The 26,379-nt window shown below is 38.7% G+C and overlaps 2 long non-coding RNA genes across 2 annotated transcripts in view; one reads left to right on the top strand and one right to left on the bottom strand.

Moving 5' to 3' along the window:
- LOC125964327 (uncharacterized) overlaps positions 1–26,379 on the bottom strand; it is a 124,045-nt gene that overhangs the window by 68,041 nt on the left and 29,625 nt on the right. The window lies entirely within an intron of this gene.
- On the top strand, positions 7,425–13,254 carry LOC125964331 (uncharacterized). Its single transcript, XR_007477269.1, has 2 exons — positions 7,425–12,398; positions 12,574–13,254. It is a non-coding gene; the product is annotated as an uncharacterized LOC125964331 (long non-coding RNA).

Consider the following 26,379-nt stretch of genomic DNA (forward strand, 5'->3'; position numbering starts at 1 on the left):
TTGGTATCCTTGTCTGGTTTTGGTATCAGGGTAATCCTGGCCTCATAAAAGAAGCTTGGAAGATTTCTCTCCTCTTTAATTTTTTGGAACAATGTAGGAAGATTTGGTATTCTTTGAGTATTTGCTAGAATTCACCAGTGAAGGCTTCTGGTCCTGGGCTTCTGTTCATTGGGAGGTTTTGATTACTGATTTAATCTCTTTACCTGTAATAAGTCTGTTAATATTTTCTATTTCATCATGATTTAGCCTTGGGAGGTTGTATGTTTCTAGGAATTTATCCATTTCTTCCAGATTGCTCAATATGTTGGTGCATAATTGTTCATAGTTCATAGTCTTTTATGATCCTTTGTAATTAGGTGGTATCAGTTGTAACATCCACTCTTTCATTTCTGATTTTTTTTTTAAGTTCTGTCTCTTTTTTTCTTGGTCTTGGTGAGTCTAGCTAACAGTCTGTCAATTTAGTTTATTTTTTCAAAAACACAACTCTTAGTTTTATTGATCTTCTCTATTGTCTTTTTAGTCTCTGTTTCGTTTATTTCTCCTCTAGTCTTTATTATTTCCTTTCTTCTACTAACTTTTGGCTTTGTTTGTTTCTCCTTTTCTAGTTCCTTGAGGTTAAATTTAGGTTGTTTATTTGAGACTTTTCTAGTTTCTTGAGGTCGGCATTTATCAGTATGATAAACAGTAGACTGTTTTTGCTGCATCCCACAATTTTTGACATGTTGTATTTCCACTTCTGTTTATCTCAAGTTTTTTTTTAATTTCTTTTTCTTATTTGACCTACTGGTTGTTTAGTAGCATGTTGTTTAATCTCCACATTTTTGTAAGTTTTCCAGTTTTCTTCTTGTAATTAATTTCTAGTTTTATACCATTGTGGTTTAAAAAGATGCTTGATGTAACTTCAATACTCTTAAATTTCTTAAGTGTCCATCAACAGATGAATGGATAAAGAAGATGTGGCACATATATACAATGGAATATTAATATTAATATCAGCCATAAAAAGAAATGAAATTGAGTTATTTGTAGTGAGGTGGATGGACCTAGAGTCTGTCATACAGAGTTAAGTAAGTCAGAAAGAGAAAAATGAATACCATATGCTAACACATATATATGGAATCTAAGAAAAAAAAAAAAGGTTATGAAGTACCTAGGGGTAAGATGGGAATAAAGACACAAACCTACTAGAGCATGGACTTGAGGATATGGGGAGGGGGAAGGGTAAGCTGTGACAAAGTGAGAGAGTGGCATGGACATATACACACTACCAAACGTAAAATAGATAGCTAGTGGGAAGCAGCCACATAACACAGGGAGATCAGCTAGGTGGTTTGTGACCACCTAGAGGGGTGGGATAGGGAGGGTAGGAGGGAGGGAGACGCAAGAGATATGGGAACATATGTATATGTATAAGTGATTCACTTTGTTATAAAGCAGAAACTAACACCATTGTAAAGCAATTGTACTCCAATAAAGATGTTAAAAAAGAAAACAAAAAACAACCTGATTAAAAGAAAAAAGACTTGTTTTGTGGCCTAACATAGTATCTATCCTGAAAAATGTTCCTTGTGCACTTGAGAAGAATGTGTATTCTGCTGCTTTTTGGATAGATGTTCTGTATATATCTAGTAAGTCTATCTGCTCTAATGTGTCATTTAAGGCAGTCTCCTGATTGATTTTTTGTCTGGTTGATCTATCCATTGACATAGTGGGATATTAAAGTCCCCCCTATTGAGACTTTCGTGGTGGTCCAGTGGTTAAGACTCCACGCTTCTAATGCAGGTTCGATCACTGGTTGGGGAACTAAGATCCCACATGCTGCACAGTGTGGCCAAAAAAAATTTTTTTAATTAAAAAAATAACAAAATCTGCCTTATTATTATATTACTGCCATCTTCTACCTTTAAGTCTGTTATTATTTGCTTTATATATTTAGGTACTCTTATGTTGGGTGCATAAATATTTATAAATATTATATCCTCTCATTGGATTGACCCTTTTATCATTATGTAACACCTACTTTTATCTCTTATTATGGTCTTTGTTTTAAAGTCTATTTTTGTTTGATATATTATAGCTACCCCAGCTTTCTTTTGGTTTCCATTTACATGAAATATCTTTTCCATCCCTTTACTTCTACTCTGTGGGTGTACTTACTTCTAAAGTGTGTCTCTTGTAGGCAACATGTAAATGAGTCTTGTTTTTAATCCATTTTGTCACTCTATGTCTTTTGATAGGAGCATTTAGTACATTTACATTTAATGTAATTATCGTTAGGTATTTGCTTATTGCCATTTTGTTCATTGTTTACTGTCTGTTTTGTAGGTCTTCTCTGTTCCTTTCTTCTTCTTGTGCTCTCTTCCTCTGTGGTTTGATGCCTTTTTTTAGTGGTATACTTATATTCCTTTCTCTTTATCTTTTGTGTATTCACTATAGGTTTTTACTTTGTGGTTACCATGAGGCTTACTTATAACAACTCATATTTATAACAGTCTATTTTATTGCTGGTAACAACTTAAGTTTGATTCCATTCTAAAGCTCAAATTTTATCCTCCCTATGTCCCGTTTTCTGTTTTTGATACCACATTTTACATCTTTTTACCTTGTGTATCCCTTAATTATTGTAAACATAGTTATTTTCAGTACTTTTGACTTCCAACCTTCATATGAGCTTTATAAGTGATTAATCTACTACCTTTACTATATATTTACCTTTCCAGTGAGGTTTATTCTTTCATATGTTTTCTTTTTACTAATTGGTGACCTTTCTTTTCAGCTTAAAGAATTCCCTTTAATATTTCTTGTAAGCCTGTGTAGAGGCAGCCAATTGTGCTCAGACTTAAAGTAAAGGAGATTAACCTACTTATATTAAAGCATTGGCCTGAGGGCCAAGCATCTAACTTAACACACACATCTAGGAGCCTCCTGGAACACTCTCAGGGGATAGAAACTGGCAGGAACCAAATTCATGCTTTCCCTTTCCTGTTCTCCAGAGCACCAATATCTCCTATACAGGAGCTTTTGCACATGTCTGGTGCCCTGATATTGTGGCTGCCACCCATGGGACATCTCTTGGCTGCCTGATTCTAGGGGCCAGGTGAGCTTGCATTCCTGGTCCTATGGGACTGTAATAATCTGTGTCATCCAGAAAGGATCTCATTCCCTATCTAGAACCCCAATTTTTGTGGTGGCTGCCAGAGAACACCTCTGCATTGCCTGGCTCTTGTGGCTAGTGGGGCTTATGCTCATGGGTGCCACAGGATCCTGTCACTAATAGATAAAGAGTTCTTAAACAACTATCACCCCCAGGACACAGCAAAAGACACAGAGCTAGGAGCTTGATCTTTCTGTGAAGGAAGCCTATTAGCCAATTGTCATGGCTGCATCTGGAGGGGCTAAATATAATTCTTTCCAGAGTCCCTGAAGAGCAAGCACTATCTTTGTATTTTCCCACTGCCATGCTCCAGAGTGCCAGTATCTACTGGAGAGGAGCTTTACACATGGCTGGTGCCTGGTTTTTATGTCTGGTGCCCTGGTTTTTGCAGCTGCTGCCCAGGGGACACCCTTTGATCCCCTGGCTCAAGTGGTCAGTGGGGCTTGAATTCCTGGGGACCATGGAACTGTGGCAATTGGAGAGATAGTTTTTGCTGCCATCCCCAGCACACTACACAGACAGAAGACAGAGGTACATCACCCAGTATTTCTGTGAAGGAGATCTCTTTGCTTGTCCTGGAGCTTCAGCCTGAGGGACAGGCTTCAGGTTTAGCATGCATCTAATGGACTAAGGAGCTTCTTTTAAGAAGCAGAGGCTGTGGACACCATTTGGTTCTCTCCCTCTTTCTTGCTCCAGCTCACTGGTATCTCTCAGTAAAGAGCTTATACCCTTGTCTGGAGACCCCAGGTTTTGTGACTGCCACCCAGAGAACACAGCCAGATCCTCTGGCCAGTGAGGCTTACTCTTGCAGTCCCACAAGACTGTATATATTTTCATACTTTTAAAAGCTGCTGCCTGAGGGTCTGGCTTCCAAATACCCTGAATCTAGGTGCTAGGATATTCCCCTTAGAGACACTGACATGTCTTGGCACATCCTCAAATACCAGGGGCTATTAAAAATATAATAGGCTGCTTGGATAAGCACAAAGGTTTGAGAGACAACAAAGAGCTAGGGCAGGGTTGAATGACAAGGTTCACCTCCTGTACAAGGGCATTCCTTGTGCAGGACTGGGAGATGTGGTTGTTTCATCTACTGTGTAGAAGCCAACAAAGAGAGTCAAGTTAAATGAAGAAACAAATGAATATGTTCAATTAAAAGAACAGATAAAAGCTCAGAAAAAAAAAACCCTTAATGAAACAAAGATACATAATTTATCTGACAAAGATTTCCAAGTAATGGTCATTTAGATGTTCACCAAACTGGGGAAAAGAATGGATGAATACAGTGAGAACTTCAACAAAGAGATAATAAATATAAGAAAGTACCAAATAGAAGTCACAGAGCCAAAAATATAATAACTGAACTGAAAAATACACTAGAGGGGTTCAACAGTTAACTAGATTAAGCAGAAGAAAGGATCAGTCTACTGAAAGACAAGGCAGATGATTTTACCCAAACAGAGCAGCAAAAAGAGAGAAGAAAGGAAAAAACAAAGATAGTATAAGAGGCTTATGGGACAACATCAAACAAACTAACATTCACAGTACAGAGGTCCCAGAAGTAAAAGAGAGAGAGAAAAAGGCAAAAATCTAGTGTGAAGACATAATGGCTAAAAACTTCCCTAACCTGAAGAAAGAAATCCAAGATCCAGGAAGGCCAGAGAGTTCCAAATAAGAGGAACCCAAAGAGGCCCACACCAAGACATATTATAATTAAAATGACAAAAGTTAAAGGCATGGAGATAATCTTAAAAGCAGCAAGAGAGAAACAACTCTTGTGCACAAGGGAACCTCCATAACACTATCAAAGGATTTTTCAGCAGAAAATTTGCAAGCAAGAAGGGAGTGGCACTATATATTCAAAGTGCTGAAGGAAAGAACTTCCAACCAAGGATAATCTACCTAACAAGGTTATCATTCAGAATTGAAGGAGCAATAAAGAGTACAAGTATACAGGCCCTTTAAGAAGTATCTCTCAGATCACCACATTCTTGTGGGTCTTGGGATGTGAGCCCTGATGGCTTTCAAAGTTAGATATTTTGGAGGCTCAACTTCAGGTGAAGGCCCAAAATGTTGAGGTGTCCTGCCTGGGATTCAAGCCCTTCTCTCCTCAAAGAGAAGCTCTGGGTTTTGAGTTTTTGCCCAGTTTTGGGTCGCCATGCTGGGGGTAGGATTTATGATGAGATTGTGTCCTTGCCTCTCCTACCCACTTCAATGTGGTTTTCATCTCATTGGTCAGATGTGCAGTCATTGCTTATCCAGATTTTAGGGTTTTTAAGAAGAAATTCTTCCATATGTAGCTGTAGATTCAGTGTGTCCATGGAAGGAGGTAAGTTCAAGATCTTCCTACATGGCCCTTAAGCCAGAAAAAAAAAATAATTGTGATATATTCTCTTTATATATAACTAGTTTACTGGTGCCTCTATTAGTCCTATGAGATTTTCAGTTGAGTCTCTTGGGTTTCCTACATAAACTTTTTACTAATTATGATAATGAAAACTCCCTTGTCTTCAACAGCTGTACCTCTTACTACAGCCATAATGCATTGAAATCTCCCTCTCTATATTTTGGTAACTGCTCCATCTGGTCTGTTTCTCTCTTCTTTGTTGATCCTCTTTATCACCTTTCCTTCAACTGGGTAAATCTTAAGCCCATGCCAGCTTTACTATTGTGACTCTCTCCATTCTCATGGTAAATATTTTCTAAATCTTTATTTCTAGCCCAAATCTCTCACCTATGCCACAGATGCATATTTCCAAATTTTTTAAAGATATTGTTAAGTGAGTGTCCCACCACTTTCTCAAAGCTGACACATTCAGTATGGACTTCCTTTTCCAATTAAATTTGTTATTTTTATTGTTGGCAACATCAGTACCTTTCTTCTCCAACATTATCTTAAATTAGTCACTATTCATCTACTATGTCCAGCCTCACATAAGGCCTAGCTTTTATTCATTGAAGCCTTCAGTGAAGCCTTCAGTGTAGAGCCTGGGCTGTCTTTCCTCCTTTCCCCTTTTTAAAAAAGAGTTTATTTTATTTTAAAAATTGAGATATAATTGAAATATAACATTGGTTAAGTTTAGGGTGTACAATGTATTGATTTGATGTATTTATATCTTGCAATATGATTACAACTGTAGCATTAGCTAACATCTCTATCATGTCACATAATTGTTTCTTTTTTGTGGTGAGAACAATTAAGATCCAGTCTCTTAGCAACTTTGAAGTCTACAATACAGTATCATTGACTATAATCACTAAGTTGTGCATTAGGTCTCCAGAACTGATTTACCTACTAGTTACAAGTTTGTAGCCTTAAATATCTCCCCAATTCACCCACCACCCAATCCCCTAGTAGCCACCATTCTACTCTGTTTCTATAAATTCAGCATTTTTAGATTCCACATATAAGTGACATTGTACAGTGTCTTTCTCTGTCTGACTTATCTCACTTAGCATCATGCCTTCAAGATCCGTGCATGTAGTTGCAAATGGCAGGATATTCTTCTTTCTTGTGGCTGAATAACATTCCATTGTGTATATATACCACATCTTCTTTATCCATTCATCTAGCAATGGACACTTACGTTGTTTCTAAGTTTTGACTATTATGAATAATGCTGCAATAAACATGGAGTATATGTACATATTTTTGACATCCCAGTTTCATTTCCCTTGAATATGTATATCCTGAAATGGGATTTCTGGATCATATGGTAGTTCTATTTTTAATATTTGAAGAACTTTATACTATTTCCATACTGATCAATTTACATTTCCATCAATAGTGTGCAAGGGTTCCCCTTCCTACACATTTTAACCAATACTTGTTATTTCTTGTATTTTTGATGACAGTCATTCTAACAGGTGTGAGGTGATATTTCATAGTGGTTTTGACTTGCATTTTTCTGATGATTAGCGAGGTTGAGCACGTTTTCATGTACCTGTTGGCCATATGTGTCTTCTTTGGAAAATGTCTCTTCAGATCTTCTGCTCATTTTTAACTGGATTGTTTTGTTTTTTGCCACTGAGTTTTATGAGTTCTTTTTTTTTTTTTTTTTTTTTTTTTTTTGCGTTACGCGGGCCTCTCACTGTCGTGGCCTCTCCCGTTGCGGAACACAGGCTCCAGACGCGCAGCCTCAGCGGCCCTGGCTCACGGGCCCAGCCGCTCCGCGGCATGTGGGACCCTCCCGAAGTGGGGCACGAACCCGTGTCCCCTGCATCGGCAGGCGGACTCTCAACCACTGCGCCACCAGGGAAGCCCTATGAGTTCTTTATATATTATGGATATTAACCTCTTATTCAATATATAGTTCGCAAATATTTTCTCACATTCCGTAGGTTGCTTTTTCATTTTGTTGATTATTTTACAGAGCAGAAGATTTTTAGTCAACAAAATATTAGCAAACTGAATCCAGCAGTACATTAAAAGTATCATACACCATAATCAGGTGGAGTTTATACCTGGGATGCAAGGATTTTTCCACATACATGAATCAATAAATGTGATACACAACAATAATAGAATGAAAGATAAAACTCACATGATCATCTCAATAGATGAAGAAAAAAAGCATTTGACAAAATACAACACCATGTCATGATAAAAACCCTCAACAAATTGGATATAGAATATATATCCTATACATCAATATAAGGTCATATGAAATAAACCCACAGCTAACATCATGCTCAAAGGTGAAAGACTGAAAGTTTTTCCTCTAAGATCAGGAACAAGACAAGGATTCCCACTCTCACCATTCTTATTCAACATATTACCAGAAGTCCAACTAGAGCAATTAGGCAAGAAAAAAAATAAAAGGCATCCAAGTCAGAAGGGAAGAAGGTTATCATTATTTGCAGAGATATTATCTTATATATAGAAAATTAAAGATTCAGTGAAAAAAACTGTTGGAACTAATCAACAAACTCAGTAAAGTTGCAAGATATACAATCAAAATATAGAAATCAGTTGCATTTCTATACACTAAAAATGAAATAACTGAAAAAGAAATAATCCCATTAGCAAAAGCATCAAAAACAATGAAATACTTAGGAATAAATAATAATTTATTGATCATTTACTATATGCCATGGATGTGAATAAGTGTTTGTATATGCATAAACTCTTTTAATCTGTAATCTTATGAATTGCTATTATTATCTTTTCCATTTAATAAGTTAGAGGACTGAAGATCAGAGAGGTAAAGTAATTTGCTCAAGGTCACAGAGCTAGTTAATGATAGCACTGGCACCCAGATCTGTTGCCAAAGCTCTTAATCACTCCTCCATTCTGCTTTAGTGTAAGAACTTGCAGGTATAATCTAAGTTTATTTTAAAGCAGTACTTCAGTAGAACATCCGAAGCCTTTTTAAAACAGAGATATAAAATGGCTTCTCCATGAATCCTGCTATGTTGTAATTTTTTTTAATGCAGAAGTTATATTTAAAAAACTAAGATACCATAAGATAGAGTAGAAAAGATTATATGGTATGATGTATTTGATTAATAAACATTAGTTCACATTTATTAAATTCATTTGTCTGCCACTATGAAGAGTTTGATAAATAGTAATTAACTTTACAAAGGTACAAAAGTTCCTCTTCCACTGTTCTTGATGAAGGCACTCTTTACTGGGTCCCTTCTCTTTATTCACTCATTACCATGGTACCTTGCCTGGAGGTTGCACTTATTACTCTTAATATGAATGTGCTAATTTCTCCTGCTCTGTACAAAAGAAAAAAATATTTACAAAGAAAAAAAAAGTGGAGACATTTCTTCATTCCTCATTCCAAATTATGAATACAGTATTAATGGAGCTAGGTGTCCCAACTCAAACTCTGATCAGAGAGAAGAACAGCTAAACACAAACTATCTCTGATACTCAGCTTGGGAGAAGCTACGAAGGGATTTGATTCATTCAGCAATTATATTCTGAGGGGCTACTCATTCCAAGCACTGTGCTAAGGTCCAGGGATGCAAAAATGAGTAAACATGCTGCTGCTCTCAAGAAAGTCTCCTCTCCTGAGCAATCGACCTACAGGCCAGAGAAGGGGATAGAACATGTTTAAAATTTCCTTTTCAGGGCTTCCCTGGTGGTGCAGTGGTTGGGAGTCCGCCTGCCGATGCAGGGGACATGGGTTCGTGCCCCAGTCCGGGAAGATCCCACATGCCGTGGAGCGGCTGGTCTCGTGAGCCATGGCCGCTGAGCCTGCACGTCCGGAGCCTGTGCTCCGCAATGGGAGAGGCCACAACAGTGAGAGGTCCGCGTACCACAAAAAAAAAAAAAAAAAAAAAAAATTCCTTTTCAGGCTTTATTTTTAATGTCGTATTGTGTTTCTATGGGTTTTGAACATTGTAACTGTCTCAATCTTGAAAATAAAGGTGTTGATTGTAAACACATATCCATACTGTGGCCAAATGCAGAAAGTAAGTTACTATTTTTAAAGTTGTTGATGAGCTCTAGCTTAAAAATGCATATAAATGCATATATACATGCATACATTACACATATCAAGCACAAGGTTTTTATTTTAAATTGAAGAAAAAAGGAATAAAACAAATAGTGAGTCCTGGAAAATATATTGACAACATGTGGAAAATTATAAGATATACAAACGGAAAGTATATCTAAATCATTTTCCATCTCCTCTAACTGTATTACCTTCTCCCACATTCCAAATTTCCTTTTCTATTTAGTTTTTGAAATTGAAAATTTTTCAAACTAAAAGCTTGCAATTCACTTACATTTAAGTCATCAAATATTGTTTCATGAAAGATTTTTAATGTCAAGAATTTTTTTGTCATAAATGTTTTAAGAACTTCCTCACCTCATTTCCTTTCCCTAGAGAAAGAGTGACAAACTTCAAAAGGTTCAAATTTCATTTGAAGTAAAAAAATCAAGCTTCAGAAGTTGTCTCTCTTTGGTGAAAGGATAGTCTTTGTTCCTCAGTAGAATCGACAGAATGTTTGAACATTCACCTGTGGATTGTTTTTTTCTTTTAAGACATCACACTGGACAGGACACCTCCTTTTCTGTCTTGAAAGGTGGTCTGTGATCTCCTGAAGGAGCTCAGACTTATGGTCTCTGCTTTGCACTGGTGGCCTGTGGTTTTCTCTACTATGCCAACAGCCCTGGTGATTCCAGGGAGGAACAGGGAAGGAGGAAGGCTACATCCTATGGAGTCCCTGCAAGATGTCAAAAGAAGTCCCTGGACACCTCCTGCTTTTAGTCTCCCCCAGAGCAGGACACCCAGGGCTATGAAGGAGGCACACAAATCACTTTACCAAAGGACCCATGCATCTCAGAAAAGCAAAATCACACAAAGTTAGGATGAAGAGAAGTTATACTTTTATCTAACCTAGCATTTCTTTTATAGCATACAAAGACTCAGAGGGGGTGTTGCAGATGGCTATTTCCTCTCTTTCCAACTCCTGTCTCTTCCCCCTTCTATCTTTAATTTCTCCTTCTTTCGACATAGCCTAGTTTTTCAAATCCTTTGACCAATCCCCTCTCTCTATCCAGGGAAACCCTCACTTTACCACAGGAAGAAAATTTTCTGTTCCCATCCTTTACCTCAGTTCCTCCCTGAACCTTGAAGACTTTATTCTGTCCGGTAGTAAGATGCAATGCGTGTTCTCCTCTTTTCATTGATGACCTATATCCTTAGCTGAAAGTGAAATGGTTCTTCAACTAGCAAAGAGAACTTCAACTGGTTTCCTCACTAGCAAGTTCACCTGCTGTTATAGGTTGAATTATTTGTAGAATTATTTGGACTATATTTAGAGACAGTGTCTTCACAGAAGTAACCAAGTTAGCATGAGGCCCCTAATCCAATTTGACTGGTGTCTTCATTTAAAAAAAGGGGGGATATTTAGACACAAGGACACACATACAGGGAGAATGCCACATGAAGGTGGAGGCAGAGACCAGGGAGATGTATCCAGAAGGCAAGGAACGCCAAAGATTGCCAGCTAAATACCAAAAGCTGAGAGAGAGGCACAGAACAGATTTCTTCCCCACCCTCAGAAAGAACCAACCTTGGGAATACTTTGATCTCAGTCCCTTATCCTCCAGAACTATAAGACAAAGTTCTGTTGCTTAAACCACCCAGCTAGTGGTTCTCTACTACAGCAGCCCTAGCATAATACACCTGCCAAGAAAAGCATTCGTTCTTTCTTGGAGACAGCACAGTCTGACCTGTAGTTAGCCCAGTCCTGCCCATGAGGCTTTAAATCCTCCGTGGTCCTAGCTTATGAGAGGAACCTCTATACCAGCTGCAGAGAGTTGTTTTGCAGTCTAAGAAGGGTGGTTCCAGATCTCAATTTTTATGCCAAAGCTCCTTTCATACCAACAGTCCCTGGACTCAAAATCTGGCCATTCTGCCCAGGGTTTTCCCCTCCAGGGCTCTGCCAGGGGAGCAGGGCACATATCCTGGCCCCTCCAGACCTACAAGTCCCACCATTGCCTTCATCTTCCTCCTCCCAGCTGGAAGGGAGTATTTTCTAAACTCTGGGAAAGCCTTCCTTTTTTGTTCTCAGCCAAGAGATTTTGTCTGCACCTGAGATTCTTCTTCCATAGTGGGATTTAAGCTTTGGGAGAAAGCCATGTAAGATTATGCTTTACCCCTGGTTTTCTCTCCACACAACCCTCCTCTCTCCTGAACACAGAGCCAGCTGAAATTTGAACATAAAAATTAAAAAGAATAGGAGCACACAGAAGATGGCAGTGTGGGAAGACGCCGAGTTAGCATCTCCCCACAACTAGGGTGACTGCTGGCTGCTGGTGGGGGGCCCTGATGCCCAAGGAGATGGGAGGAAGCCCCAAATGAACCAGTAGGATGTGGGAGGACTGAGGGAGGAGGAGAACTGGAGGCCAGACAGGATTGGTGACCCTGAGGCCAGGGAGATCAGGAGAGGCAGGCGGGACGGGCACACTGGGAGGAGCCAGAGAAGAGAAGAGGGCATTTGCCCTGCCCACTCGAGCACAGGGAGCCTGCTGAGCTCCCAGGCTGGTCCTCTGCCCTCCAAAGTCCCCTCCAGGCCACGTGGATCCTTGGGGACATAGGAGGGAGGCTGGGAAGATCAGAAGAGGCAGGTGGAAGGGGTCCTCTGAGGAGCAGGAGAGGAGTAGAGGGCATCTGTGCTGCCTACTCGAGCCCAGGAAGCCTGTTGGGCTTCCAGGCCAGTCCCCTGCCCTCCAAGGCCACCCTGGCCACATTGGTCCTGCGGGTATAGGAGGGAGGTCAGAGAGATCAGGAGAGGCAGGCAGGAGGGGCCCTCTGGAAAGTGTGGGAGAAGAGTGGAGGGCAATTGCCCCACACACTTGGGCCTGGGGAGTCTGCTGAGTTCCCAGGCTGGTCCCCTGTCCTCCAAAGCCCTCTTCAGGCCACATGGGTCCTTGGGGGCATAGGAGGGAGGCCAGGGAGATCAAGAGAGGCAAGCAGGAGGAGACAACAGGGAAGAGAGGGAGAGGAGTGGAGGGCATTTGCCGCACCCACTCGAGCCCAGGAAGCCTGCTGGGCTCCCAGGTGATGTCCCCCACCCTCTGAGACCAGGGGTGGGGGGCACGCCTGGGCTCCTTCTGTTTCTTGAGCCTAAGCCTCACCTCCACAGTCCTGACAGCCTTTTCCAGCCCTGTGGGTTCTAAGCTTAGGCCCCACCCACCACCCAAATCTCACCCTTGCTTAGGTCCCACATGCCATAACCAAGGCCTCCCCCCACCTTTTTTTTTTTTTTTTTCTTTTCCCTCCTCTTTTTTACTATTGTCACACTGTTTTACCTTCTGGTTGTTGATTCATCTATATTTTTATTTTTATATTCTTTCTAACATATCTGTTAGTTTCCTAGTCTAATTTTATTTTTTACTTTGTTATTGTTCTCTTTTTTTTTTCTGTCCCACGTGGCTTGTGGGATCTTGGTTCATGAGCTGGAGGTCAGGCCAAAGCTCCTGCAGTGGGATCCCCAAGCTCAAACCACTGGACTAACAGAGAACCACAGACCCCAGGGAATATTCATCAGAGTGAGGTCTCACGGAGGTCCCCATCTCAGCACCAAGACCCATCTCTACCCAACAGCCTACAAAACTCCAGTGTTGGAAACCTCAGGCTAAACAACCAGTAAGACAGGAACATAATCCCACCCATCAAAAAAGAAAATGAGATGACAAAAAATTATGTGAAAGATGAAGTAGCAAGGTAAAAACCCACAAGACCAAATAAATGAAGAGGAAATAGGCAACCTACCCAAAAAAGAATTCAGAGTAATGAAAGATGATCCAGAATCTCAGATAGAATGGAGGCAAGGATTGAGAAAATACAAGAAATGTTTAACAAAGATCTAGAAGAACTAAAGAACAAACAAAAAGAGATGAACAACACAATAACTGGAATGAAAAATATACTAGAAGGAATCAATAACAGAATAAATGAGGCAGAAGAACGAATAAGTGAGCTAGAAGACAGAATGGTGGAAATAACTGTGGAGGAGAAGAATAATGAAAAAAGAATGAAAAGAATTGAAGACAATCCCAGAGACAACTGGGACAACACTAAACTCACCAACATTCCAATTATAGAGGTCCCAGAAGAAGAGAAAAAGAAAGGGTCTGAGAAAATATTTGAAGAGATTATAGAGAAAAACTACCCTAACATGGGAAAGGAAATAGTGACCCAAGTCCATGAAGCACAGAGCCCCATACAAGATAAACCCTAGGAGAAACACACCAAGACACATATTAATCATACTAACAAAAATTAAATACAAAGAAAAAATATTAAAAGCAGCAAGGAAAAAGCAAAAACCAACATACAAAGGAATCACCATAAGGTTATTTTTCAGCAGAAACTCCACAGGTCAGAAGGGAGTGGCAGGATATACTTAAAGTGATGAAAAAGAAAAACCTACAACCAAGATTACTCTACCCAGCAAGGATCTCATTTAGATTTGATGGAGAAAGCAAAAGCTTTTCAGACAAGCAAAAGCTAAGAGAATTCAGCACCACCAAACCAGCTTTACAGCAAATGCCAGAGGAAATTCTCTAGGGGGGAAACACAAGAGAAGAAAAAGACCCACAAAAACAAACCCAAAACAATTAAGAAAATGGGAATAGGAACAGGCATATCAATAATAACCTTGAATGTAAATGGAATAAATGTTCCAACCAAAAGACATAGACTGGCTGAATGGATACAAAAACAAGACCCATATTTACATTGTCTATAAGAGACCCACTTCAGACCTAGGGACACATACAGACTGAAAGTGAAGGAATGAAAAAAGATATTCCATGCAAGCAGAAATCAAAAGAAAGCTGGAATAGCAATACTCATATCAAATAAAATAGACTTTAAAATAAAGACTGTTATAAGAGATAAGGAAGGACACTACATAATGATCAAGGGATCAATCCAAGAAGAAGATATAACAATTATAAATATTTATGCACCCAACATAAGAGCACCTCAATACATAAGGCAAATGCTAACAACCATAAAAGGGGAAATCAACAGTAACACAATAATAGTAGGGGACTTTAACACCCCACTTACACTAATGAACAGATCATTCAAACAGAAAATAAGGAAACACAAGCTTTAAATGCCAAAATAGACCAGACAGATTTAATTGATATTTATACGACATTCCACCCAAAAGTGGCAGAATACACCTTCTTCTCAAGTGCACATGGAACATTCTCCAGGATAGATCACATCTTGTGTCACAAATCAAGACTCAGAAAATTTAAGAAAATTGAAATCATGTCAAGCATCTTTTCTGACCACAACGTTATGAGGTTGGAAATCAATTACAGGAAAAAAAAAAAACTGTAAAAAACACAAATACATGAGGTTAAACAGTGTGCTACTAAATAACCAAGGGATCACTGAAAAAATCAAAGAAGAAATAAAAAAATACATAGAAACAAATGACAATGAAAACACAATGACCTAAAACCTATGGGACGCAGCAGAAGCAGATCTAAGAGGAAACTTTATAGCAATTAAATGTCACCTCAAGAAACAAGAAAAATCTCAAATTAACAATTTAACCTTACACCTAAAGAAACTAGAGAAAGAAAAACAAAGAAAACCCAAAGTCAGTAGAAGGAAAGAAATCATACATATCAGAGCAGAAATAAATGAAATAGAAACAAAGAAAACAATAGCAAAGATCAAAAAACTAAAAGCTCGTTCTTTGAGATGATAAACAAAATTGATAAACCTTTAGCCAGACTCATCAAGAAAAAAAGGGAGAGGACACAAATTAATAAAATTAGAAATGAAAAAGGTGAAATCACAAATGAAACCACAGAAATACAAAGGATTATAAGAGACTACTACAAACAACTATATGCCAATAAAATGGACAACCATGAAGAAATGCACAAATTCTTGGAAAGGTAAAATTTTCCCAGACTGAAACAGGAAGAATTAGCAAATATAAACAGACATATCACAAGTAACAAAACTGAAACTGTGATTAAAAATCTTCCAACAAACAAAAGTCAAGGACCAGATGGCTTCACAGGTGAATTCTATCAAACATTTAGAGGAGAGCTAACACCCATCCTCCTCAAACTCCTCCAAAAAACTGCAGAGGGAGGAACACTCCCAAATAGGTTTTACAAAGTGGCCATCACCCTGAATACCAAAACCAGACAAATATATGCCAAAAAAAGAAAATTACAGACCAATATCACTGATGAACATAGATGCAAAAATCCTGAACAAAATACTAGCAAACAGAATCCAACAACACATTAAAAGGATCATACACCACGATCAAGGGACATTTATCCCAGGAATGCAAGAATTATGCATTATATGCAAATCAATCAATATGATACACCATATTAACAAGCTGAAGAATAAAAACCATATGATCATCTCAGTAGATGCAGAAAAAGCTTCTGAAAAATTTCAGCACCCATTTATGATAAAAACTCTCCAGAAAATGGGCATAGAGGGAACCTACCTCAACATAATAAATGTCATATATGAGAAACTCCACAGCAAACATCATACTTAATGGTGAAAAACTGAAAGCATTTCCACTAAGATCAGGAACAAGACAAGGATGTCCACTCTTGCCACCCTTATTCAACATAGTTTTGGAAGTCCTAGCCACAGCAATCAGAGAAGAAAAAGAAATGAAAGGAATACAAATTGGAAAAGAAGAAGTAAAACTGTCACTGTGTGCAGATGACATGATACTATACCTAGAAATTCCTAAACATGCCACCAGAAAACTAATACGAGATATGAGAACTAATCAATGAATTTGGTAAGGTTGCAGGATACAGAATTAATGCACAGAAATCTCTGGCATTCCTATACACTAACAATAAAAAATTGGAAAAAGAAAATTAAGGAAACACTCCCATTTACCACTGCAACATAAAGATAAAATACCTAGGAATAAACCTTCCTAAGGAGGCAAAAGACTTGTACTCAGAAAACTATAAAACACTGATAAAGAAATCAAAGATGACATAAACAGATGGAGAAATATACCATGTTCTTGCATTGGAAGGTAAATATTGTGAAAATGACTCTACTACCCAAAGCAATCTACAGATTCAATGCAATCCCTATCAAACTACCAATGGCATTCTTCATGGAACTAGAACAAAAAATTTCACAATTTATATGGCAACACAAAAGACCCTGAATAGCCAAAGCAATCTTGAGAAAGAAAAACGGACCTGGAGCAATCAGGCTCCCTGACTTCAAACTATACTAAAAAGCTACAGTAATCAAGACAGTACTGTACTGGCATAAAAACAGAAATATAGATCAATGGTACAGGATGGAAAGCCCAGAGATAAACCCATGCACCTATGGTCACCTTATCTTTGATAAAGGAGGCAAGAGTATACAGGAAAAAAAGACAGCTTCTTCAATAAGTGGTGCTGGGAAAACTGGGCAGCTACATGTAAAAGAATGAAATTAGAACACTACCTAATACCATACACAAAAGTAAGCTCAAAGTGGATTAAAGATCTAAATGTAAGACCAGACACTATAAAACTCTTAGAGAAAAATACAGGAAAAACACTCTTTGACATAAACCACAGCAAGGTCTTTTTTGAGCCACATTTTAGAGTAATGAAAATAAAAACAAAAATGAACAAATGGGACCTAATAAAACTTAAAAGTTTTTGCACAGCAAAGGAAACCATAAACAAGACAAAAAGACAACCATTAGAATGGGAGAGAATATTTGCAGATGAATCAATGGACAAAGGATTAATCTCCAAAATATAAAAACAGCTGCTGCAGCTCAATATCAAAAAAACAAACAACCCAATTAAAAAATGGGCAGAAAATCTAAACATACATTTCCCTAAAGAAGACATACAGATGGCCAAGAGGCACATGAAAAGGTGCTCAACGTCACTAATTATTAGAGAAATGCAAATCAAAACTACAGTGAGGTATCACCTCACATTGGTCAGAATGGCCATCATCAAACAATCTACAAACAATAAATGCTGGAGAGGGTGTGGAGATAAGAGAAGCCTTTTGCACTGTTGGTGGGACTGTAAATTGCCACTATGGAGAACAGTATGGAAGTTCCTTAAAAAACTAAGAATAGAACTAGCATATGACCCAGCAATCCGTTACTGGGCATTTACCCTGAGAAAACCATAAATCAAAAGAACACATTTACCCCAATGTTAATGGCAGCCCTATTTACAATAGCCAGGACATGGAAACAGCCTAAGTGTCCAATGATAGATGAATGGATAAAGAAGATGTGGTATATATATACAATGGAATATTACTCAGCCATGAAAAGGAACGAAATTGGGTCATTCATAAAGATGCGGATGGACCTAAAGTCTGTCATACAGAGTGAAGTAAGTCGGAAAGAGAAAACAAATACCATATATTAACGCATATATGAGGAATCTAGAAAAATGGTACAGATGAACCTATTTGTAGGGCAGGAATAGAGACATAGACATAGATAAAGGACATGTGGACACAGGAGGGTAGGGGAGGGTGGGACAAATTGGGAGATTATGCTTGACATAAATACACTACCATGTGTAAAATAGGTAGCTAGTAGGAATATGCTCTATAGCACAGGGAGCTCAGCTTGGTGCTCTGTGATGACCTAGATGTGTGGGATTGGTGGAGTGGGAGGGAGGTCCAAGAGGGAGGGGATATAGGTATACATATAGCTGATTCACTTCATTGTACAGCAGAAATTAACACAACACTGTAAAGCAATTTTATTCCAATAAAAGTAAAATAAGTGTGAAAAAAGTTATTTTAAATAAAAAATAAATGACCCAAAGTCACCTAAAAAAAAAAAAAGACAAAAAGTGGCTGAATGGATTAAAAAAAAGACCCATATATAAGCTCACTAACAAGAGTCTCACTTCAGATCTAAAGACACACACAGACTAAAAATGAGGGCATGGATAAAGGTATTCCATGCAAATGGAAATGAAAAAAGAGCTAGGGTAGCAATATTTATATGAGACAAAATAGACTTTAAAACAAAAACTTGGGACTTCCCTGGTGGCGCAGTGGTTTGGTGTCCCCTGCAAGTACCGGGGACGTGGGTTCAAGCCCTTGTCCAGGAAGATCTCACATGCCGTGGAGCAACTAGATCCATGTGCCACAAATACTGAGCCTACACTCTAGAGCCCACGAGCCACAACTACTGAGCCCATGTGCTGCAACTACTGAAGTAGAGCCGGTGCTCCGCAACAAGAGAAACCACTGGAATAAGAAGTCTGTGCACCGCAACAAAGAGTAGCCCCCACTTATCACAACTAGAGAAAGCCCGCCTGCAGCAATGAAGACCAAACACAGCCAAAAATAAATAAATTTATCTTTAAAAAAAGAATAGGTAGCATTGATTTAAAAAAAAAGACTGTAATGAGAGACAAAGAATTTCATTACATAATGATCAAGGGATCAATCCAAGAAGAAGATATGACAATTATAAATATATATGCACACAACACAGGAGCACCTACGTACATAAAGCAAATATTAAAACATATAAATGGAGAAACTGACAATAACAATAATAATAAGGGTCCTTAACATCCCACTTACATGAATGGACAGATCATCCAGGCAGAAAATCAATAAGAAAACACTGGCCTTAAACAACACTTACATTTGATGGATTTAACAGATATACCTGGAATATTTCATCCCAGAAGCAGCAGAATACACATTTTTTTCAGGTGCACATTGAACATTCTCCAGGATAGATCAGATGCTAGGCCACACAACAAGTTTCAGCAAATTTAAGAAAACTGAAATAATACCAAGCATCTTTTCCAACCACAATGTTATGAGACTACAAGAAAATACTGCAAAAAACACAAACATGTGGCTAAACAATATGCCACTAAACAACCAATAGATAACTGAAGGAATCAAAGAAGAAATAAAAAAATACCTGGAGACAAATGAAAATAGAAAAACACAACAATCTAAAATCTATGGAATGCAGCAAAAACAGGTCTAAGAAGGAATTTTATGGTGATAAAAGCCTACCTCGGGAGAAAACAACAACAAAAAATCAAATAAACAACCTACTCATACACCTAAAAAAAAAAAAACTAGAAAAAGAACAAACTCCAAAATTAGTAAAAGGAAAGAAATCAAAAAGATCAGAGCAGAAATAATGAAACAGAGACTAGAAAAAACAAGAGCTCAATGAAACTAAGAGCTAGTTCTTTAAAAAGGTAAACAAAATTGATAAACTTTTAGCCAGACTCATCATTAGTAAAAGGAAAGGAATCATAAAGTTCAGAGCAGAAATAAATGCAAAAGAGACTAAAAAACAACAGAAGAGATCAATGAAACTAAAAGCTGATTCTTTAAAAAGATAAACAAAATTGATAGACCTTTAACTATACTCATCTATAAAAGGAGAGCCCAAATAAAATCACAAATGAAAAATGAGAAGTTACAACCAAAACCACAGGTGTAAAAAGTGCACTGCACTTTTTACATGGACAATTATGCACCAATAAAATGGACAATTATGCACCAATAAAATGCACCAATAAAATGGACAAATTCCTAGAAATATAAAGTATCCTAAGAATGAATCAGGAAGACATAGAAAATATGAAGAGACCAATTACCAGTAATGAAATTGAAGCAGTAATTTTTAAAATTCCTGAAAACCAAAATTCCTGGACCAGGTAGCTTCACAAGTGACTCTACCAAACATTTAGAGAAGAGTTAATACCTATCTTTCTCAAATAATTCCAAGAAATTGCAATGAAAGGAGTGCTTCCAAACTCATTCTATGAGGCAAGCATCACCCTGATACCAAAACAAGATAGATAATCACAAAAAAAGAAAATTACAGGCCAATATCACAGATGAACATATAGATGCAAAAATCCTCAATAAAATATTGGCAAGCTGAATCCAACAATAAAATAAAAGGATCATACACCATGATCAAGTGGGATTTATTCCAGGGATGAAAATCAATATCTACAAATCAATGTGATATGCCACATTAACAAAGTGAAGAATAAAAATTGCATGATCATCCCAATAGATACAGAAAATGCTTTTAACAAAATTCAACATCCATTTATGATAAAAAAAAAAAAAACTCTCAATACAGTGGATACAGAGGGAACGTACCTCAACATAACAAAGGCTATATATGGCAAGCCCACAGTTAACACTGTAATCAACAATGAAAGCTTTCCTCTAAAATCAGGAATAAGACAAGGATGCCCACTCTTGATACTTTAATTCAACATAATATTGGAAGTCCTAGACACAGCAATCAGACACTAAAAATAAAAGGAATCCAAATCGGAAAGAAGGTAAACTGTCACTTTTTACAGCTGACGTGATACTATAGATAGAAAATCCTAAAGACAACACCAAAAAATGATTAGAACTCATCACTGAACTCAGTAAATTTGCAGGATACAAAATTAGTGTATAAAAATGCAACAGGGCTTCCCTGGTGGCGCAGTGGTTGAGAGTCCACCTGCCGATGCAGGGGACACGGGTTCGTGCCCCAGTCCGGGAAGATCCCACATGCCATGGAGCGGCTGGGCCCATGAGCCATGGCCGCTGAGCCTGCGTGTCCGGAGCCTGTGCTCCACAATGGGAGAGGCCACAACAGTGAGAGGTTCGTGTACCGCAAAAAAAAAAAAAAAAAAAAAGCAACAGATTTCTGTATACTAACAATGAACTATCATTAAGAAAACAGTCCTATTTACAAATTGCATCAAGAAGAATAAAATATCTAGGAATAACTCTAACCAAGGAAGTAAAATATCTGTATTCAAAAAAGTATAAGACACTAATGAAAGAAACTGAAGATGACAAACAAATGGAGATATACACTGGGCTCATGTATTGGAAGAATTAATATTGTTAAAATGACCATACTACCCAAGACAATCTACAGATTCAATACAATTTATATCAAAACAACAATGACATTTTTCACAGAATTAGAACAAATAATTCTAAAATGTGTATGGAACACAAAAGACAGCAAATAGCCAAAACAAGCTTGAGAAAGAACAAAGCTGAAGGTATCATGCTCCCTGATTTCAAACTACACTACAAAGCCACAATAATCAAAAGAGTATAGTACTGGCACAAAAACAGACACACAGATCAATGGAACAGAACAGAGAGCCCATAAATAAACCCATGTGTATATGGTCAATTAATTTACGACAATGGAAGCAAGAATATACATGGCAAAAAATTCTCTTCAATAAATGGTGTTGGGAAAATTGGACAGTTACATGCAAAAGAATGAAAGTGGACTCCTTTTTCACACCATGCACAAATATAAATTCAAAATGGATTAAAGATTTAAATCGAAGACCCAAAACCACAAAACACCCAGAGGAAAACATAGGCAGTATATTCTTTGATCTTGACCTTAGCAATATGTTTTTGATATGTCTCCTCAGGCAAGGGAAACAAAAGCAAAAATAAATAAATGGGTACATCAAACAATAAAGCTTTCGTACAGCAAAGGAAACTATCAATAAGGCAAAAAATCCATGTACTGAATGGGAGAAAATATCAATATCTGCAAATGACATATCTAATAAGAGGTTAATATACAAAATATATAAAGAACTCATACACTCAACATCAAAAAGACAAACAACCCAAGTTCAAATGGGCAGAAGACCTGAACAGACATTTATCCGAAGAGGAAAACGCAAATAGCAAATGCAAACACAACAATGAGGTATCACCTCACACCTGTCAGATGGCTAATATCAAAAAGATAACAAATAACGAGTATTGGTAAGGATGTGGAGAAAAGGGAACCCTCACGTACAGTTGATGGGAATGTTAAATTGATGCAGCCACTATGGAAAACAGTAGGGAGGTTCCTCAAAAAAAAAAAAAAAAAAAAAATAGAACTACCATATGATACAGTAATTGCATTTCTGGGTATTTTTCCAAAGAAAACAAAGACACTAATTCCAAAAGGTACATGCACTCCTATATTCATTGCAGAATTATTTACAATAGCCAAGATACAGAAGTAAGACAAGCACCGATAGATAAACGAAGATAAAGACGACGTTGGATATATTATATATATATATATAAATAAACTATATAACAATGGAATATTACTGAGCCATAAAAAAGAAGGAAATCTTGGTGGAGAAGATGGCGTAAGAGTAAGACGTGGAGATCACCTTCCTTCCCACAGATACATCAGAAATACATCTACATGTGGAAAAACTCCTACTGAACGCTGGCAGAAGACCTCAGACCTCCCAAAAGGCAAGAAACTCCCCACGTACCTGGGTAGGGAAAAAGAAAAAAGAATAAACAGAGACAAAAGAATAGGGATGGGACCTGCACCAGTGGGAGGGATCTGTGATGGAGGAAAGGTTTCCAGACACTAGGAAGGCCCTCCGCAGGTGGAGACTGCAGGTGGCGGAGGGGAAGCTTTGGAGCCATGGAGGACAGCGCAGCCACAGGGGTGCAGAGGGCAAAGCGGAGAGATTCCCACACAGAGGACAAGTGCTGACCAGCACTCACCAGTCCGAGAGGCTTGTCTGCTCACCCGCCAGGGCGGGCGGGGCTGGGAGCTAAGGCTCGGACTTCGGAGGTCGGATCCCAGGGAGAGGACTAGGGTTGGCTGCATGAACACAGCCTGGACGAGGCTAGTGTGCCACAACTAGCCGGAAGGGAGTCCAGGAAAAGGTCTGGAGCTACCGAAGAGGCAAGAGATTTTTTCTTCCCTCTTTGTTTACTGGTGCACGAGGAGAGAGGATTAAGAGTGCTGCTTAAAGGAGCTCCAGAGACGGGCGCGAGTCGCGGCTATCAGCGCAGACCCCAGAAACAGGCATGAGATGCTAAGGCTGCTGCTGCCGCCACCAAGGGGCCTGTGTGCGAGCACAGGTCACTATCCACACCTCCCTTCTGGGGAGCCTGTGCAGCCCGCCACTGCCAGGGTCCCAGGATCCAGGGACAACTTCCCCAGGAGAACGCGCGGCGCGCCTCAGGCTGGTGCAACGTCACGCAGGCCTCTGCCGTAGCAGGCTCGCCCCGCATCCGTACCCCTCCCTCCCCCCGGCCTGAGAGAGCCAGAGCCCCGGAATCAGCTGCTCCTGTCCAGTCTGAGAGAAGAACAGACGCCCTCAGGTGACCTACATGAAGAGGCGGGGCCAAATCCAAAGCTGAAACCCGGGAGCTGTGCGAACAAAGAAGAGAAAGGGAAATCTCTCCCAGCAGCCTCAGAAGCAGCAGATTAAAGCTCCGCAATCAACTTGATGTGCCCTGCATCTGTGGAATACCTGAATAGACAACGAGTCATCCCAAATTGAGGAGGTGGACTTTAGGAGCAAGACAGATTATATTTTCCCCTTTTCTTGTTTTTGTGAGTATGTATGTGTATGCTTCTGTGTGAGATTCTGTCTGTATAGCTTTACTTTCACCATTTGTCCTAGGATTCTGACCGTCCGTTTTTTTCTTTTACTTTAAAACATTTTTTCTTTTTATTTTTTTATTTTAATACACTTATTTTATTTTATCTTACTTTATTTTATTTTATCCTCTTTCTTTGTTTCTATTTTGTCTTCCTTTTATTCTGAGCCGTGTAGAGGACAGGCTCTTGGAGCTCCAGCCAGGTGTCAGGGCTGTGCCACTGAGATGGGAGAGCCGAGTTCAGGACACTGGTCCACAAGAGACCTCCCAGCTCCACGTAATATCAAACGGCGAAAATCTCCCAGAGAGCTCCATCTCAACACCAACACCCAGCTTCACTCAACGACCAGCAAGCTACAGTGCTGGACACCCTATGCCAAACAACTAGCAAGACAGGAACACAACCCCACCCATTAGCAGAGAGGCTGCCTAAAATCATAATAAGGTCACAGACACCCCAAAACACACCACCAGACGTGGACCTGCCCACCAGAAAGACAAGATCCAGCCTCATCCACCAGAACACAGGCAATAGTCCCCTACACCAGGAAACCTAGACATCCCACTGAACGAACCTTAGCCACTGGGGACAGACACCTAAAACAACGGGAACTACGAACCTGCAGGCTGTGAAAAGGAGACCCCAAACACAGTAAGATAAGCAAAATGAAAAACACACAGCAGATGAAGGAGCAAGGTAAAAATCTACCAGACCTAACAAATGAAGAGGAAATAGGCAGTCTACCTGAAAGAGAATTCAGAATAATGATAGTAAAGATGATCCAAAATCTTGGAAATAGAATAGAGAAAATGCAAGAAACATTTAACAAGGACCTAGAAGAACTAAAGAGGAAACAAACAACAATGAACAACACAATAAATGAAATTAAAAATACTCTAGAAGGGATCAATAGCAGAATAACTGAGGCAGAAGAACGGATAAGTGACTTGGAAGATAAAATAGTGGAAATAACTATTGCAGAGCAGAATAAAAAAAAAAAGAATGAAAAGAACTGAGGACAGTCTCAGAGACCTCTGGGACAACATTAACCACCCAATATTCTAATTATAGGGGTCCCAGAAGAAGAGGAAAAGAAAAGGAGAGAAAATATTTTAAGAGATTATAGTTGAAAACTTCCTTAATATGGGAAAAGAAATAGTTAATCAAGTCCAGGAAGCACAGAGAGTCCCATACAGAATACATCCAAAGAGAAACATGCAAAGACACATATTAATCAAACTATTAAAAATTAAATACAAAGAAAACATATTAAAAGCAGCAAGGGAAAAACAACAAATAACACACAAGGGAATCCCCATAAGGTTAACAGCTGATCTTTCAGCAGAAACTCTGCAAACCAGAAGGGAGTGGCAGGACATATTTAAAGTGATGAAGGAGAAAAACCTACAACCAAGATTACTCTACCCAGCAAGGATCTCATTCAGATTGGATGGAGAAATTAAAACCTTTACAGACAAGCAAAGCTGAGAGAGTTCAGCACCACCAAACCAGCTTTACAACAAATGCTAAAGGAACTTCTCTAGGCAAGAAACACAAGAGAAGGAAAAGACTTAAAATAACAAACCCAAAGCAATTAACAAAATGGGAATAGGAACATACATATTGATAATTACCTTAAATGTAAATGGACTAAATGCTCCCACCAAAAGACAGAGACTGGCTGAATGGATACAAAAACAAGACCCATATATATGCTGTCTACAAGAGACCCACTTCAGACCTAGAGACACATAAAGACTGAAAGTCTTTCCATGCAAATGGAAATCAGAAGAAAACTGGAGTAGCAATTCTCATATCAGACAAAATAGACTTTAAAATAAAGACTATTACAAGAGACAAAGAAGGACACTACATAATGATCAAGGGGTCGATCCAAGAAGATGTAACAATTGTAAATATTTATGCACCCAACATAGGAGCACCTCAATACATAAGGCAAATACTAACAGCCATAAAAGGGGAAATTGACAATAACACAATCATAGTAGGGGACTTTAACACCCCACTTTCACCAATGGACACATCATCCAAAATGAAAATAAATAAGGAAACACAAGCATTAAATGACACATTACACAAGATGGACTTAATTGATATTTATAGGACATTCCACTCAAAAACAACAGAATACACATTTTTCTCAAGTGCTCATGGAACATTCTGCAGGATAGATCATATCTTGGGTCACAAACCTAGCCTTGGTAAATTTAAGAAAACTGAAATTGTATCATGTTTTCCAACCACAATGCTATGAAACTAGATATCAATTA

The sequence above is a fragment of the Orcinus orca genome, chromosome 4 (genome assembly GCF_937001465.1).
Source record: "Orcinus orca chromosome 4, mOrcOrc1.1, whole genome shotgun sequence".
Lineage (NCBI taxonomy): Eukaryota > Metazoa > Chordata > Mammalia > Artiodactyla > Delphinidae > Orcinus > Orcinus orca.